Here is an 18,177-nt window from a genome sequence, read left to right as displayed (position 1 = left end):
CCTTAGCAAAAATTCTCCGGGGTCATTACACATAAGTAAACATCTAGTCAACCTTTTTAACTTAAATTCTAAACCTTGGAACTAAGTGTTCAAAATTATTCCAAAACCTCACAGGACTCGAACCAATTACCCCCGGCAAGTCACATAACAAATGTAAGGCATAGATTAAGCAGTAAATAGGGGAACGGGATTGTAATACTCAGAACGACCGGCCGAGTCATTACAGTTTATGAAATATTTGCAACCTTTCAGAAACAACCATGGTTGTTGGAACATGCTGGAACGTTCAAAATATTACGAAAAAATAATTTAAAATAATCCGAGAAAGAAACGAACTAGGTCGGTCGCGGATCGTGGGTTATTCTGGGTTGACTTGTCACGACCCAATTCTCCCTCCGTAAGACGTCGTGACGGCACCTAGTCTCTACGACTAGGTAAGCCTAACAAAAACAGAAATAACAAAAATGAAAGCAAAACTTATCAATTAATTCCCCAGCTTCCGCACCTGCGCTCTAGGCCTCGCACATGCGGGCTCGCAGGTGCGGCCAAATCCTTCGCGCCTGCATGCCAGCCTTGGCCTCACATTTTTTCGCTTCTGTGCAGCAAATTCTCACGCCTGCGAAAGCGCACCTGCGCGTTTCCTCCGCTTCTACGAAGCCTGCCTAGCATTCCCTTTTCCGCATCTGCGCCCTAGGTTTCGCACCTGCAGGTTTGCAGATGCGATATCCTTCTCGCACCTGTGCATTTTGCCTAGCCTAGCATTGCCCGCACCTGCGGACTCCCCATGCGCACCAGCGGCCTCGCATCTGCAACTCTTTCTTCCGCAGGTGCGGAAATAGCAGTAGCAGCGGCTTCAGCTGCATTTTCCAACTTTGACAAATTCGTTAACCACCTGGAATCACCCCGAGGCCCTCGGGACCTCAACCAAAAATACCAACAAGTCATATATCAACATACCAACTTATTCGAACCTTCGAATCACTCAAAACAACATCAAATCATCAAATTACCCTCAGATTCAAGCCTAAGAACTTCTAAATTTTCTAATTCGGCAACCGATGCCGAAACTAACCAAACCACGTCCGAATGACCTTAAATTTTGCACACACATCACAAATGACACTACGAACCTACTCCAACTTTCGGAATTCCATTCCAACCCTGATATCAAATTTTCCACTGCCGACTGAAATCGCCAAATTTTCAATTTCGCCAATTCAAGCCTAATTTTACCACGGACCTCCAAATTATATTCCGGACGCACTCCTAAGTCCAAAATCACCTAACAGAGCTAACAGAACCATCAGAATTCAAATCCGAGATCGTTTACACATAGATAAACATTCGGTTGACTTTTCCAAGTTAAGTTTCTACTTAAGAGATTAAGTGCCTCATTCCACTCCGAAACTACTCCGGGCCCGAATCAACTAACCCGGTATATCATTATATAGCTTAAGAGCATAATTGAAACAACAATGGGAAAAATGGGGCTATAACTCCCGAAACGACCGGATGGTTACAATTGGCCTTCTCGGGATGGTACAAAATAGTAATATCATAATCCTTAAGCAGCTCCGACCACCTCCGCTGACGCAAGTTAAGATCCTTCTGTTTGAACAGATGCTGCAAACTCCAATGATCGGTGTAAATCTCACAAGGGACACCATACAAATAGTGCCGCCAAATCTTCAAGGCATGGACAATAGCTGCTAACTCAAGGTCGTGGACAGGATAGTTCTTTTCATGAACTTTAAGCTGTCTAGATGCATAGGCAATCACTCTATGGTCCTGCATCAAAAACGTGTCGAGACCTATCCGCGACGCATCACAATATACTGTATAAGATCCCAAACCTGTAGGCAATACCAATACTGGGGCTATAGTCAAAGCTGTCTTGAGCTTCTGAAAGCTCTCCTCACGCTCCTTTGTCCACCTGAATGGAGCACCGTTCTGGGTCATCCTGGTCATAGGTGCTGTAATAGATGAGACAACCTCTACAAATCGACGGTAATACCCTGCCAAACCAAGAAAACTCCGGATCTCCATAGCTGAGGACAGTTTGGGCCAACTCTGCACTACTTCAACCTTCTTTGGATCCACCTGCATCCCATCACTCGATACTACATGACCCAAAAATGCCACTGAGTCTAGCCAAAAGTCGCACTTTGAAAATTTTGCGTATAACTTCTTTTCTCTCAAGGTCTGAAGCACAGTCATCAGGTACTGGTTATGATCCTCCCGAGTCCGGGAGTACACCGGAATATCGTCCATAAACATAATGACGAATGAGTCAAGATAGGGTCGGAACACACTGTGCATCAAGTGCATAAATGTTGTTGGGGTGTTGGTTAGCCAAAATGACATCACAAGGAATTCGTAGTGACCGTACCGAGTCCTGAAAACAGTGTTTGGGATATCTGGCTCCCGAATCTTCAACTGATGATAGCCTGAACGTAAGTCAATCTTGGAAAACACTCTGGCACCCTGTAACTGATCATATAAGTCATCAATACGAGGCAATGGATACATGTTATTCACTGTAACTTTGTTCAGCTGGTGATAATCAATGCACATACGCATAGAACCATCCTTTTTCTTCACAAAGAAGATAGAAGCACCCCAAGGTGACACACTGAGCCGAATGAAGTCCTTATCAAGAAACTCTTGTAACTTCTCCTTCAACTCCTTCAACTCAGGAGGAGCCATATAATATATAGGAATAAAGATGGGCTGAGTGCCTGGCAACAAATCAATGCCAATGTCAATATCTCTGTCGGGTGGCATGCCCTATAGATCAGCTGGAAACACATCTGGAAAGTCCCTCACTACTGGGACTGACTCAACTATAGGGGTATCAATACCGACATCTCTCACATAAGCTAGATACACGTCACACCCCTTCTCAACCATTCGTTGAGCTTTAAGAAATGAAATAACTCTACTGGGAGTATACTCTAAGGTACCTCTCCACTCTAATCGCGGTAATCCTAGCATAGCCAGCATCACGGTCTTAGCATGACAATCAAGAATAACATAATGGGGCGACAACCAGTCCATGCCCAAGATAACATCAAAGTCTACCATACTGAGCAATAGTAAATCGGCTCTTGTCTCAAAACTACTAAGAGCAACCCAACACGACCGATACATGTGATCCACAACAAGGAACTCAAAGAATCCCGAGATACGCCCAAGTACGGGGCAAAATAAGAGGACACATAGGAATAAGTAGAGCCTGGATAAAATAAGACCGATGCATCTCTATGATAGACCAGAACAATACCTACAATGATAGAGTCAGAAACAACTGCCTCTATACGAGCTGGAAGAGCATAATATCTAGCCTAGCCTCCCCCTCTAGGGCGACCTCGACCTTCCCGACCTCCAACTTAAGCTCGCTGAGTAGGTAGGGCAGTAGCTGGTGCTGGAATCATAGCCTGAGGACCCGGTGGAGAACGCGGTGGCTGAGAAGTCTGTGGAGGTGCACCCCTCCTAACTCTAGGGTAATCTCTCACCAAACAAGCTCTCGGAGGGCGTGGCTACAGTGACTGGTTCGGGCCAAGTCTGTTGGACTGGCCGCTAAAAGCACCCCATACAGGAGGCTCGTTAGATACTAGCGATGCATAATAAGGCTCCTGGGGCCTAGAAGGGACCAGAATACCACTGGCGAATGGAAGAGCTGAATAAACGGGGCAACTCCCAAAGAACCTACCATGGCGAACTGCAGCTGGGGTATGGGTACCGCTATATGTGCCAGAATCTCGAGGCCTCTTGGCCTCCCTCTCCTCTCTCTCTCTCTCTCTCTCTCTCTCTCTCTCTCTCTCTCTCTCTCTCTCTCTCTCTCTCTCTCTCTCTCTCTCTCTCTCTCTCTCTCTCTCTCTCTCGAGCAAATACCAGAATTTACTAGACGTATTCTCTCAAACTACGCTAGATGTCCATCTCCAACTCCCGGGCCATGCTAAGCCTGATACTGGGGTGGAGTACCTCAATAAACTGACGAACCCTCTCTCGAACTGTGGCAACCAAGGTTGGTGCATGTCGGGCCAAATCACTGAAGCGAACTGCATACTCTGATACAGTTATAGCATCCTGGCGTAACTGCTCCAACTCCGTGCGCCATGAGTCCCTAAGGCTTTGAGGGACATACTCTCTAAAAAACATGTCCGAGATCTGAGTCCATGTAAGTGAAGCTACCTCTGCCGGACTACTCAACTCATAAACACGCAACCACTGATATGGTGCTCCTCTAAGCTGGAATGTAGTACGAAGAATACGGTGACAATCCTCTAGAAAACCTAGGCATCCTCTGACGCCATTCCACTGAAGGTAGGAGGGTGGTACTTATTGTACCTCTCAAGTCTGTGCTGCTCCGCCTCAAAAACTGCTGCCCTAACCTCGAGCTGAGATGGAGCTATCGCTGCATCGGTAAAATCTCTAGAACCTGGTCGACCTAAACCCACTGCTCTGGAGTACCGGCGACGGGAGTCTGTGCTCCTCCCCCGACCTGAGATGTGGCAGGAGCAAGTGGAATCAATCCTGCCTGAGCTAAGGTGTTGAACATGCTCAGAAACTGGGCTAGAGTCTCTTGGAGGGCTGGTGCAGCAACAAGTATCTCAGGTGTCTGCCCTCCAGCTGGAGCTACTGGGAGCTTCTCTGTGGCAGCTCGTGCGGATGCTTTGGCTGCACCGCGTGGACGTCCTCAGCCTCTATCCCTGCCCCGGCCTCTCGTGGATCTAGCAGGGGGCTCGGGTGCCTGCCATCAAATCCTCCTGTACGTGCCCTCACCATCTGTGAGAGAATAAAATACAGAAGTTTAGATTTTTTTTGAAGTCAACAATTTTCGCACTATAAGGAATCGAAGTAGTGGAATTCTTTTCTAACAGTTCCATAGCCTCCTGAAGATAAGTACAGGCGTCTCCGTACCGATCCGCGACACTCTAATAAATCGGCTTGTGACTCATGACACATATGAACCTAGAGCTCTGATACTAATTTGTCACGACCCAATTCTCCCTCCGTAAGATGTCGTGACGGCACCTAGTCTCTACGACTAGGTAAGACTAACAAAAACGAAAATAACAAAAATGAAAGCAAAACTTATCAACTAACTACAACAGATAACAAAATAACTGGTAACAATGCAGCTCGACATTTAAAATAACCAACACTCTAGTAATACACAGTATTCCCAAAACCCGGAACAACATAAGTCACAAGCTACAGAAGGAAACTAGTATCTCTATACACCAGAGTCTAATAAAAAGAGTATGGAAGGTAAATGACACATGAGAGAATAGAAGGGGACTTCGAGGTCTGTAGACGCGGCAAATGTACCTTGAAGTCTCCGTACAACAACAAGCACTCTCATCTAATAGTGGGACTGATAAGAAGTACCTGGATCTGCACACAAAACATATGCAGAAGAGTAGCGTGAGTACACCACAACGGTACCTAGTAAGTGCCAAGCCTAACCTCGGTCGAGTAGTGACGAGGTCAAGTCAGGCCCATTGGTAAATAATAAATAAGGCAGAAGAATATACAGTATAATAAAAGACTAGAATTTAGCAAAAAGGAAACACATCAAAGCAACAGTACAACACACATGGGTAAACAACAGGGGATCTCCCGAGATACCGTCTCACAGTCCCAAAATAAATATGCAGGGAGAACTACCGAGGTACCACCTCGAAGTCTCAAAAGTAAATATACAGGGAGAACTCCCGAGGTACCACCTATTAGTCTCAAAAGTAAATGTGCAGGAAGAACTCCCGAGGAACCACCTCGTAGTCTCAAAAGTAAATATACAGGGAGAACTTCCGAGGAACCGCCTCGTAGTCTCAAAAATAAATGTACATGGAGAACACCCGAGGTACCACCTCGTAGTCTCAAAAGTAAACACACGGCTCAAACCGATAAATACAACAGTTAACAGCAAGATTTCTACAGTTGATACTGATACAGAACAAGGAAAAATAGGAAATCAACAAGGCATACTTCATAGAGTTCAAATAAGCAGTTAAAGCACGTAGACATGCGATATTAGACTAAACAGGATAACTACACAGGTTGGTATAACACAATTAAGAATGAAAAATAGATTACTACTTAGAAAAAATGGTATAATCCAAATTATAAGGAAAATAGGTTGCTACTCAGTAAAATCGGGTTTTACAACAAATAGCCCGTGTACTGTGATGACCCAAAGGCTCATCTTGTGAATTAAGACTCTATTCCGGGCCCGTTAGCCTTAAAAACCTTATTTTCACTCACCTCGATTTACGTGCGCAGTCCGGCATAAATCCGAAAAGCCTTTATGTGGAAATTTATGAAGTAATAATTTTTGGGATTTAAAATTAATGTTTAGTTGACATTGGTCAATGTTTTAAGTAAACGGACCCGGATCCATGCTCCGACATTCCCGGAAGGTCCGTAGTAAAATATGGGACTTAGGCGTATGCCCAGAATCGAATTCCGAGGTCCCTAGCTCGAGAAATGAATTTTTGATAAATATTGTAAGACTGAAATTCTATGGATTTAAGGAAATTGATTAATGTTTGATCTCATTGGTATCAGACCCGTATTTTGGTTTCGGAGCCCGGTATAGGTTTAATATAATATATAAGACTTGTCTGTAAAATTTGGTGAGAAACAGAGTTGATTTGACGTGATTACAAATTTAAAAGGAAAAGCTATGATTGAGTAATTGATTGGAATTTGCAAAGCGAGGTAAGTGTCGTGGTTAACCTTGACTTGAGGGAATAGAACCCTTAAATTATTTGTTATGTGAAATGCATGTGAACGACGTATATGCGAGGTGACGAGTGTCTATACGTCGTCAAATTAAGTTTTTGCGTATTTACTTGAAAAATCATAAATTATTTTAAATTATGAATTAATTATTATAATAATTGTTTCTCTCCTATTCTTTGTCAAATATTAATTCTTGAATTTCTGCATTAATTGTTACATGCTATTTGAATTATGTGCCTTAATTGTTATTTGACATTTGGCATATTAAATATTAAACTGCATAATTTCTCTCTGATTTCTATAATAATTTGCTATTTGCCTTTGTTTGTTTCATAATTAAATCATAATTATTGTATGCTTGTTGTCTTATAATTTTATATTAATTGTTACATTTTTTGGGGAAATTCTTCTATAAGAATTGATAAATGAATAGGTTGGAGGAGCGGGTTGCACGCCGCAACAGAATTAATTATAATGAATATATTTGAGGATCGGGTTGCACGCCGCAACAAACTTATTAAAAGTCCATATTGGAGGATCGGGTTGCACGCCGCAACAGACTTATTAAAAGTCCATATTGGAGGATCGGATTGCACGCCGCAATAGACTGGGTTGCATGCCGCAACAGACTTATTTAAAAGTCGACATACATATATATATATTGGGGGATCGGGTTGCACGCCGCAACAGACTTGATTAAAATGAATATATTGTGAGAGCGGGTTGCACGCTGCAACAGAACTGAATGTGAATATATTGTGAGAGCGGGTTGCACGCTGCAACAGAATTGATAGAAATGATAATTGGTTATGACTACTGAGTTGGCTTCAATTATTATAAACGAGTTACCTGATTTATTTCTACTATTATTGTTGTTACTAATATTGCGTACAGGTAATGTAAGTGACACGCCTTAGCCTCGTCACTACTTCGTCGAGGTTAGGCTTAGCACTTACCAGTATATGGGGTCGGTTGTACTGATACTACATTCTGCACAAATTGTGCAGATTTTGGAGTTGGTCCGAGCGACGTACCATAGACTTGCTCGGATTTCAGCTACTCAGAGAAGACTTGAGGTATAACTGCACGACGTTCGCAGTTCTGAAGTCCCCATCAACTTTACTTTAGCTGTGTGTTTGTTTCCAGACAGCTTTATTTTATTCAGACCTTTATTTATATTTATTCTAGAAGCTCGTGCACTTGTGACACCAATTCTGGGATGGTATTTAGACACCGTTATTTTTATGGATTATTCACTATATTTTAGACTTTACTTCCGCATTTGTTCTTTGTTATTAACAAATTTAAAGATTGTTTAAAATTTGGTTAATATTATTCTAACGTTGGCTTGCTTAGCAAGTGAAATGTTATGCGCCATCACGGTCCGAAGGTGGGAATTTCGGGTCGTGACAGTTGGTATCAGAGCATTAGGTTACATAGATCTCACGAGTCACGAGCAAGCTTAGTAGAGTCTGAAGGATCGGTCCGGAGACGTTTGTAATTATCTCTCATAGGCTATGAAGTTTTGGAACAATATCACTTCTTTCTTATTTTGTCGTGCGATTTTATTCTATCATCGATGATTGAACCATTCTACTCTTATTATCTCGCAGATGGTGAGAACACGTAATACCTCTACCGATGGACAGGGACCAGAACCCCCGATGGCAACTATGGCCAGGGGTAGAGGTCGAGGTCGTGCTAGAGGCCGAGGTAGAGCTTAGTCCGGAGCTCGAGCAGCTGCACTTGTTGTAGAACCTCAGGTGGACCTTCAGGAGGAGGTTCCAGTTCAGAATGTACCAGTTGGATCAGTTCAGGTCCCAGAAGGATTCATAGCCAGTATAGTACTTCAGGACGCTCTAGTCCGTTTGGTAAGTCTTATGGAGGGCGTGGCCTAGAATGGTACATTTCCAGTGGCATCAGCTGCCTCACAGGCTGGGAGAGGAGCACAAACTCCCATTACTCTCACTCCGGAGCAGATGGCTCCCCAAAATCAGGCTCCAACGGCCTCGCCAGTTGGGGTAGTTCAGCCAGTGGTTGCGGCACAGATCGGTGATTGGCTCGCCATGTCTTTTGAGGCCTTATTGAGACTGGATAAGTTTACCTAGATCTTTCCAGTTCACTTCAGTGGTACATCTTCTGAGGACCCACATGATTATCTTGAACGCTGCCATGAGGTGCTGCGGAACATGTGTATAGTTGAGACCAATGGGGTTGATTTTGCTGTATTTCAGATAACGGGTTCCGCCAAGATGTGGTGGAGAGATTATAGATTGACCTGACTAGTCGGATATCCTGCACTTACATGGGAGCAGTTCTCTCAGCTATTTTTGGAAAAGTTCCTCCCTATCACACTGAGAGAGGAATTACGCAAGCAATTTGAGCGTCTACAGCAGGGCAGTATGACTGTTACTCAGTATGAGTCCCGTTTTGTGGATTTGGCATGTCATGCTCTCCTTTTACTACCTACGGAGGGAGAGAGAGTAAGGAGGTTTATTGAGGGACTCACTCACGCTATCAGACTTCAGATGGCCAAGGAGACCGAAAGTGAGATTTCTTTTCAGGCGGCTGCTAATGTCGCAAGGAGGATCGATATGGTTCTTGCACAGGAGAGAGGGTAGAGGTCTGATAAGAGGCCTCGTCAGTTTAGTGCTTTCAGTTGTGCCTCGTCTGGAGGCAGGGATAATTTTGGTAGGGGTCATCCTCCCAGACCGTTTCTTTCAGCACTTCATGTATCTCTCGGTGCTTCAAGGAGTCACGGTCCTATTATTCCTTACTCTGGGCAGCCAGTATTAAGTGCACATTCAGCTCCTATCAGTGCATCACCACTCCAGAGTTACTATAGTGGTTATCCGGCCCATTTGGGTCAGCTTCAGCTTCAGCAGCCACGACATCAAGATGGGTGTTATGAGTGTGGAAACATTGGTCACATTAGGAGGTATTGCCCTAGATTGGTGAGTAATAGATCTCGGCAAGATTCTCGTGCCATCATACCGGCACCGATTGCTTCACCGCATGCTCAGCCATCTAGAGGTAGGGGTCGGGCAACTAAAGGTGGAGGTTAGGCCATTAGAGGTGGAGGTCAGACCGTTAGAGGTGGAGGCCAGTTAGTTAGAGGCCATCCCAGAGACGCAGTTCAGAGTGGTGGGGCGCAGCCCTGATTTTATGCTTTTCCAGCTAGGCTTGAGTCCGATTCATCTGATGCTGTGATCAAATGTATTATTCCAGTTTGCCATAGAGATGCTTTTATTCTATTTGATCCAGGATCTACTTATTCCTATGTGTCCTCCTATTTTGCTTCATATTTGGTTGTTTCTTGTGATTCTCTGAGTGCTTCTGTGTGTGTATCTACACCGGTGGGAGACTCTGTTGTAGTAGATCATATCTATCGTTCGTGTGTGGTTACTATTGGTAATCTTGAGACTAGTGTGGATCTTCTACTTCTTGATATGGTAGATTTTGATATCATCTTGGGTATGGATTGGCTGTCCCCTTATCATGCTACATTGGATTTTCATGCCAAGACAGTGACCCTAGCTATGCCGGGGTTGCCTCAGTTAGAGTGGAAAGGAACTCCTGGCCATTCTGCCAGCATGGTTATTTCTTATATGAAAGTTCGACGTATGGTAGAGAAAGGGTGTCTAGCCTATTTGGCTTATATTCGTGATCCCAGTGCGGATGCTCCTTCTATGGACTCAGTACCAGTTGTTCGTGAATTTCATGAAGTATTTCCTGTAGATTTGCCGGGGATGCCACCCGACAGAGATATTGACTTCTGTATTGATTTGGCTCCGGTCACTAAGCCTATTTCTATTCCACCATACCGTATGGCCCCATTGGATTTGAAAGAATTGAAAGAGCAATTACAAGACTTGCTTGATTAGGGATTCATTAGACCAGTGTCTCGCCCTGGGGTGCAACAAGTATTATTTGTAAAGAAGAAAGATGGCTCTATGCGGATGTGTATAGATTATCGGCAGTTGAACAAAGCCACTATCAAAAACAAATATCCGCTGCCAAGAATTGATGACTTATTTGATCAGCTTCAGGGTGCCAAGGTATTTTGGAAGATCGATTTGAGGTCTGGTTACCATCAGTTGAAGATTAGGGCATCTGATGTCCCTAAAACAGCCTTTCGAACTTGGTATGGGCATTACAAATTCCTAGTGATGTCATTTGGGTTGACAAATGCCCCAGCAACATTTATGGATTTGATGAATCAGGTGTTCAAGCCTTATTTGGATTCTTTTGTGGTTGTATTCATTGATGATATCTTGATTTACTCCAGCAGTCGAGAGGAACATAAGCAGCATCTTCGAAGTGTGCTTCACACCTTGAAGAATAATCAATTATATGCCAAGTTTTCAAAATGTGAGTTTTGGTTAGACTCAGTTGCCTTTTTGGGGCATGTTGTATCGGCAGAAGGCATAAAGCTGGATCCTAAGAAGATTGAGGCTGTTCAGAATTGGCCTAGACCTACTTCAGTTATAGAGATCGAGTTTCCTGGGTTTAGCAGGTTATTATCGTCGGTTCGTGAAAGGGTTTTCATCTATAGCAAGCCCATTGACCAGATTGACCTAGAAAGGTATCCCATTCAGATGGTCAGACGAGTGTGAGTTGAGATTTCAGAAGCTCAAAATCGCTTTGACTATGACGCCAGTGTTGGTATTACCCACAGGTTCAGGATCGTATACGGTATATTGTGACGCATCTCACTTTGGGCTTGGTGCAGTATTAATGCAAGAGGGCAAGGTAATTGCATATGCGTCACGATAGTTGAAAGTTCACGAGAAGAATTATCCTGTTCATGACTTAGAATTCGCAGCCATTGTTCATGCGCTAAAGATTTGGAGGCATTACCTTTATGGTGTCTCGTGTGAGGTATTTACTGATCATCGTAGCCTTCAGTATCTGTTCAAACAAAAGGATCTTAATTTGAGGCAGAGAAGATGGTTGGAGTTGTTGAAAGACTACTATATCACCATTTTGTATCACCCCGGAAAGGCCAATGTGGTGGCCGATGCTTTGAGTAGAAAGGCTGTGAGTATGGGCAGTCTTGCGTATATTCCGGTTGGTGAAAGGCCATTAGCTTCAGATGTTCATACTTTGGCTAATCAGTTCGTGAGGTTAGATGTTTTAGAATCCAGTCGGGTTCTAGCTTACACAGTCGCTCGATCTTCTTTATATGAGCGCATCAGAGAGAGGCAGTATGATAATCCTCATTTACTTGTCCTTAAGGACACTTTGTAGCACGGTGATGCCAAACAGGTTGCTGTGGGGGAAGATGAGGTTCTGCTAATGTAGGGTCGTATTTGTGTGCCTAATGTGGATGGGCTTCGTGAATTAATTCTTGAAGAAGCACACAGTTCCGGGTATTCTATTCATCCAGGTACCGCCAAAATGTATCAAGATTTGCGGCAACATTATTGGTGGAGGAGAATGAAAAAGGATATAGTTTCATATGTAGCTTGGTGTCTGAATTGTCAGTAAGTTAAGTACGAGCATCAGAGACCTGGTGGTTTGCTTCAGAAGTTAAAATTCCTGAGTGGAAGTGGGAGCGTATCACTATGGATTTTGTTGTTGGGCTCCCACGGACTCAGAGAAAATTTGACGCAGTTTGGGTCATTGTGGACAGGTTGACCAAGTCACCACATTTCATTCTAGTGGCAGTTACCTATTCTTCAGAGAGGTTAGCTGAAATTTACATTCGTGAGATTGTCCGCTTTTACGGGGTGCCCGTGTATATTATTTCAGATCGAGGTACGCAGTTTACCTTATATTTCTGGAGGGCTGTACAGCGTGAGTTAGGCATGCGGGTGGAGTTGAGTACAATATTTCATCCACAGACAGACGGACAGTCAGAGCGCACTATTCAGATCTTGGAGGATATGCTCTGCGCTTGTGTTATTGACTTTGGAGGTTCTTGGGATCAGTTTTTGCCGTTAGCGGAGTTTGCCTACAATAACAGCTACCAATCGAGCATTCAGATGGCTCCCTATGAGGCATTATATGGTAGGCAGTGTAGGTTGCCAGTTGGGTGGTTTGAGCCGGGGGAGGCTCGGTTATTGGGTACAAATTTAGTTCAGGAGGCCTTGGACAAGGTCAAGATTATACAGGATCGACTTCGTACATCTCAGTCCAAGCAAAAGAGTTATGCCGACTGTAGAGTTCGTGATGTGGCATTCATGGTCGGAGAGAGGGTATTACTTTAGGTATCGCCCATGAAGGGTGTTATGAGATTTGGGAACAAGGGCAAGTTGAGCCCTAGGTATATCGGGCCATTTGAGATCCTCGAGAGAGTGAGAGAGGTAGCTTATAGACATGCGTTGCCTCCAGGGTTATCCTCAGTTCATCCTGTATTCCATGTGTCTATGCTCCGAAAATATCATGGTGACCTGTCCCACGTGTTAGATTTCACCTCTGTCCAATTGGACAAGGATTTGACTTATGAGGAGGAGCAGGTATCTATTCTAAACCGGCAGGTTCGTCAGTTGAGGTCAAAGAGTTACCCTTCAGTTCGAGTGCAGTAGAGAGGTCAGCCTGTTGAGGTAGCTACTTGGGAGTCCGAGTCGGACAATGCGGAGTAAATATCTCCACTTGTTCGCCAGTTCAGGTACTTTTCTATGTCCGTTCGAGGACGAACGTTTGTTTTAGAGGTGGAGATTGTGATGATCCAAAGGGTCATCTTGTGAATTAAGACTCTATTCCGGGCCCGTTAGCCTTAAATACCTTATTTTCACTCATCTCGATTTGCGTGCGCTGTCCGGGCGTAAATCCGGAAAGCCTTTATGTGGAAATTTATGAAGTACTAATTTTTGGGATTTAAAATTAATATTTAGTTGACTTTGGTCAACGTTTTGAGTAAAAGGACCCGGATCCGTGTTCCGACGTTCCCGGAAGGTCCGTAGTAAAATATGGGACTTGGGCGTATGCCCGGAATCAAATTCCAAGGTCCCTAGCTCGAGAAATGAATTTTTGATAAAAATTGTAAAACTGAAATTCTATGGATTTAAAGAAATTGAGTAATGTTTGATCTCGTTGGTATCAGGCCCGTATTTTGGTTCCGGAGCCCGGTACAGGTTTAATATAATATATAAGACTTGTCTCTAAAATTTGGTGAGAAACAGAGTTGATTTGACGTGATTCGGACGTCTAGTTGATAAGATATGAATTTTAAGTATTCTTGAGAATTTCATTTGATTTGGTGCTAAATTCGTAGTTCTAGGTATTATTTTGGCAATTTGATCGCGTGAGCAAGTCCGTATGATATTTTTAGACTTGTGGGCATGTTCGGTTTGGGCCCCCGAGGGCTCGGGTGAGTTTCAGATAGGCCACGGGATGTTTTGAACTTAGAAAATTTTGCTGGTATAACTGAACCTGTTGCAGGCCTCTGATCTCGCAATTGCACGATCAGGCTACACAAATGCGAAATAAGCAGGCCTGGCAATTGCGAGGTATCTATCGCAATTGCGAAGAAGGCCTGGGCCAGCATGTTCTCGCAATTGTGAGAATTTCTTCGCAATTGCGATGGGAGTCTGGGAAGGGCAGGTTCACAAATGCGAACATCTACTCGCATTTGCGAGGTTCAGTGGTCGCAAATGTGACACTTTCCTCGCATTTGCGAAGGCAACAGGATTGTGAAGGGCATCACAATTGCGAGCTTCGCATTTTCGAAGCTCAGGTCGCAATTGCGACACCTACAGCTGAGTAAAAGGGGGCTTAGACGGGATTTTTCATTCATTCTTCAATTTTTCGAACCCTAAACCTCAAGAGGCGATTTTTGGGCGATTTTCACGGGAAAATATTGGGGTAAGTGTTCCTTATCCTATATTGATTATATTTCATGATTTCATACTCATTTATATCATGAATCCGTGAATTTATGGAAGAAAAATCAGATTTTTATAAATTCTTCCAAAAACGAAAATTTAAGATTTGAAGGTCCATTTGATATCGGAATTGGATAATTTTTGTATGGTTGGACTCGTCTCAGAATGGGTGTTCGGATTTCGTAATATTTTTTGAGATTTGAGACATGGGTCCCATTATCAAATATTTTAATGAATTTTGGATTTTATCCGGAAAATTAGTAAATTCATGTGGAATTAATTCCTATGATTCGTATTGAGTATATTGAATTATTTGTGAATAGATTTGAAGCTTTTAGAGACAAATTTAAAAGGAAAAGCTGTGGTTGAGTAATTGATTGGAATTTGCAAAGCGAGGTAAGTGTCGTGGTTAACCTTGACTTGAGGGAATAGAACCCTTAAATTATTTGTTATGTGAAATGCATGTGAACGACGTATAGGTGAGGTGACGAGTGTCTATACGTCGTCAAATTAATTTTTTTGCGTATTTACTTGAAAAATCATAAATTGTTTTAAATTATGAATTAATTGTTATAATAATTGTTTCTCTCCTATTCTTCGTCAAATATTAATTCTTGAATTCCTGCATTAATTGTTACATGCTATTTGAATTATGTGCCTTAATTGTTATTTGACATTTGGCATATTAAATATTAAACTGCATATTTTCTCTCTGATTTCTATAATAATTTGCTATTTGCCTTTGTTTGTTTCGTAATTCAATCATAATTATTGTATGCTTGTTGTCTTATAATTTTATATTAATTGTTGCATTTTTTGATGAAATTCTTCTATAAGAATTGGTAAATGAATATGTTGGAGGAGCGGGTGGCACGCCACAACAAAATTAATTATAATGAATATATTTGAGGATCGGGTTGCACGCCGCAACAAATTTATTAACAGTCCATATTGAAGGATCGGGTTGCACGCCGCAACAGACTTATTAAAAGTCCATATTGGAGGATCGGATTGCACGCCGCAATAGACTTATTTAAAAGTCGACATACATATATATATATATATATTGGGAAATCAGATTGCACGCCGCAACAGACTTGATTAAAATGAATATATTGGAGGAGCGGGTTGCACGCTGCAACAGAACTGAATGTGAATATATTGTGGGAGCGGGTTGCACGCTGCAACAGAACTGAATGTGAATATATTGTGAGAGCGGGTTGCACGCTGCAACAGAATTGATAGAAATGATAATTGGTTATGACTGATGAGTTGGCTTCAATTATTATAAACGAGTTACCTGATTTATTTCTACTATTATTATTGTTACTAATATTGCGTACAGGTAATGTAAGTGACCCGCCTTAGCCTCGTCACTACTTCGTCGAGGTTAGGCTCAACACTTACCAGTACATAGGGTCGGTTGTACTGATATTATACTCTGCAATTCTTGTGCAAATTTTGGAGTTGGTCCCATCAGCGTACCATAGACTTGCTCGGATTTCAGCTACTCAGAGGAGACTTGAGGTATAACTGCACGGCGTTCACAGTTCTGAAGTCCCCATCAACTTTACTTTGGCTGTGTGTTTATTTTCAGACAACTTTATTTTATTCAGACCTTTATTTATATTTATTCTAGAAGCTCGTACACTTGTGACACCAATTCTGAGATGGTTTTTAGATACCGTTATTTTTATGGATTATTCACTATATTTTAGACTTTACTTCCGCATTTGTTCTTTGTTATTAACAAGTTTAAAGATTGTTTAAAATTTGGTTAATATTATTCTAACGTTGGAATGCCTAGCAAGTGAAATGTTAGGCGCCATCACGTTCCGAAGGTAGGAATTTCGGGTCGTGACATGCACGTACTCGTCACCTCGAGTACACGACGCTCACACATCACAACAGTACCAAGTCCTAAGGGGATTTCCCCCACACAAGGTTACGCAAGCCACTTACCTCGAACCAAGATCAATCAATTAGTAAGAATGCCCTTTCCTCGAATTTCCGACTCCGAATGGCCCAAATCTAGCCAAAAACAATTACATATCATAAATACAACTATAATAGACTAATCTAATTAATGAAATCAAGATTTTAACAAAAATTCCGAAATCCATCCTAAAAAGTCGATCCGGACCCACGTCTCAGAATCGGGTAAAAGTCACAAAATATGAACACCCAATCAACCACGAGTTCACTCGTACCAAAAATTTCTAAATCTGATATCAAAATCCGAATCAAAACTCAAAACTTAGTTGAAGAACTTCCAACCTTTTTTCCCAAATTTCTCAACTAAATTCCTTAATTAAATGATGAAAACAACTATAGATTAGTGGAATATAATCATAAACGAGTTAAGAATCATTACCCCAAAGTTCTCTCTGAAAAATCCTTGAATTATCGCCTCAATCCGAACTCGTAAAGACCCAAAATTGAAAATGGGATAAAACCCTCGAACTTGGCCTTTTCTACCCAGCAATTTTGCACTTGCTGACCTCTAGTCGCACTTGTGATGCCGCACCTGCGAAAATTCCATCGCAGGTGCGAAAATGACTTAAGGTGACTGGGACCGCTTCTGCGATCAGGTGGTCGCACCTGCGGACAATGGTCCGCTTTTGCGGTCTCCCTCCGCGCATGCATTTCCTCTAGCGCATCTGCGGACATAGCAGATGCGGCATTTTCCACGCACCTGCGACCCCTGAACAAGCCTCCCAATTCCGCTTCTGCGCCATATTGCTCACACCTGCGGTTAACCTTGCGCAGATGCGATTACACCAAAACCAAAAAGTCTTTAGCAACTAGCCTAAGTCCAAAATCAATCCGTTAAGCATCCGAAACACACCCGAAGCCCCCGGGACCTCAACCAAACATAACAACCAGTCCTAAAATACCATACTAACTTAGTCGAGCCCTCGAATCACATCAACAATGCTAAAAATACAAACCACTCTCCGATTCAAACTTAATGAACTAGAAATTTTAAATTTCTACAACTGATGCCGAAACCTATCAAATCACGTCTGATTGACCTCAAATTTTGCACAAAAGTTATATTTAATATTACGGACCTACTCCAACTTCCGGAATCGGAATCCAACCCCGATATTAAAAAGTCCACTTCCAGGCAAACTTCCTAAAAATTCAACTTTCGCCATTTCACGCCTAATTTAGCTTCAAGCCTCCAAAACACCATCCGGACACGCTCCTAAGTCCAAAATCACCCAACGGAGCTAAAGAACCGACGAAACTCCATTCCGGAGTCGTCTTCACACTGTTCCAATTACGGTCAAAATCCTAAGACTTAGGCTTCCGTTTAGGGACTAAGTATCTCACAACACTCTAAAACCACGATCAAAACCTCCCGATAGGTCACATAATCAGAAAAAAATACGGGGAAAACTGTAAACAAGGGATCAGGCCTACTACTCTCAAAACGACCGGCCGGGTCGTTACATGACTTTACGTTAATCATCTATATATATAAATGAGGGAAACAAGGAAGTGACATGGCAACTCTTATAGTCTAGGATTTATATTTCTCTTTTTTCTCAGAATTTTGGCTTTTTCCCTACCAGTTATCTGTTACATTTAA

This window comes from Nicotiana tabacum, chromosome 15 (assembly GCF_000715075.1).
Source record: "Nicotiana tabacum cultivar K326 chromosome 15, ASM71507v2, whole genome shotgun sequence".
NCBI lineage: Eukaryota > Viridiplantae > Streptophyta > Magnoliopsida > Solanales > Solanaceae > Nicotiana > Nicotiana tabacum.
Note: the sequence above shows the minus strand (reverse complement) of the source record.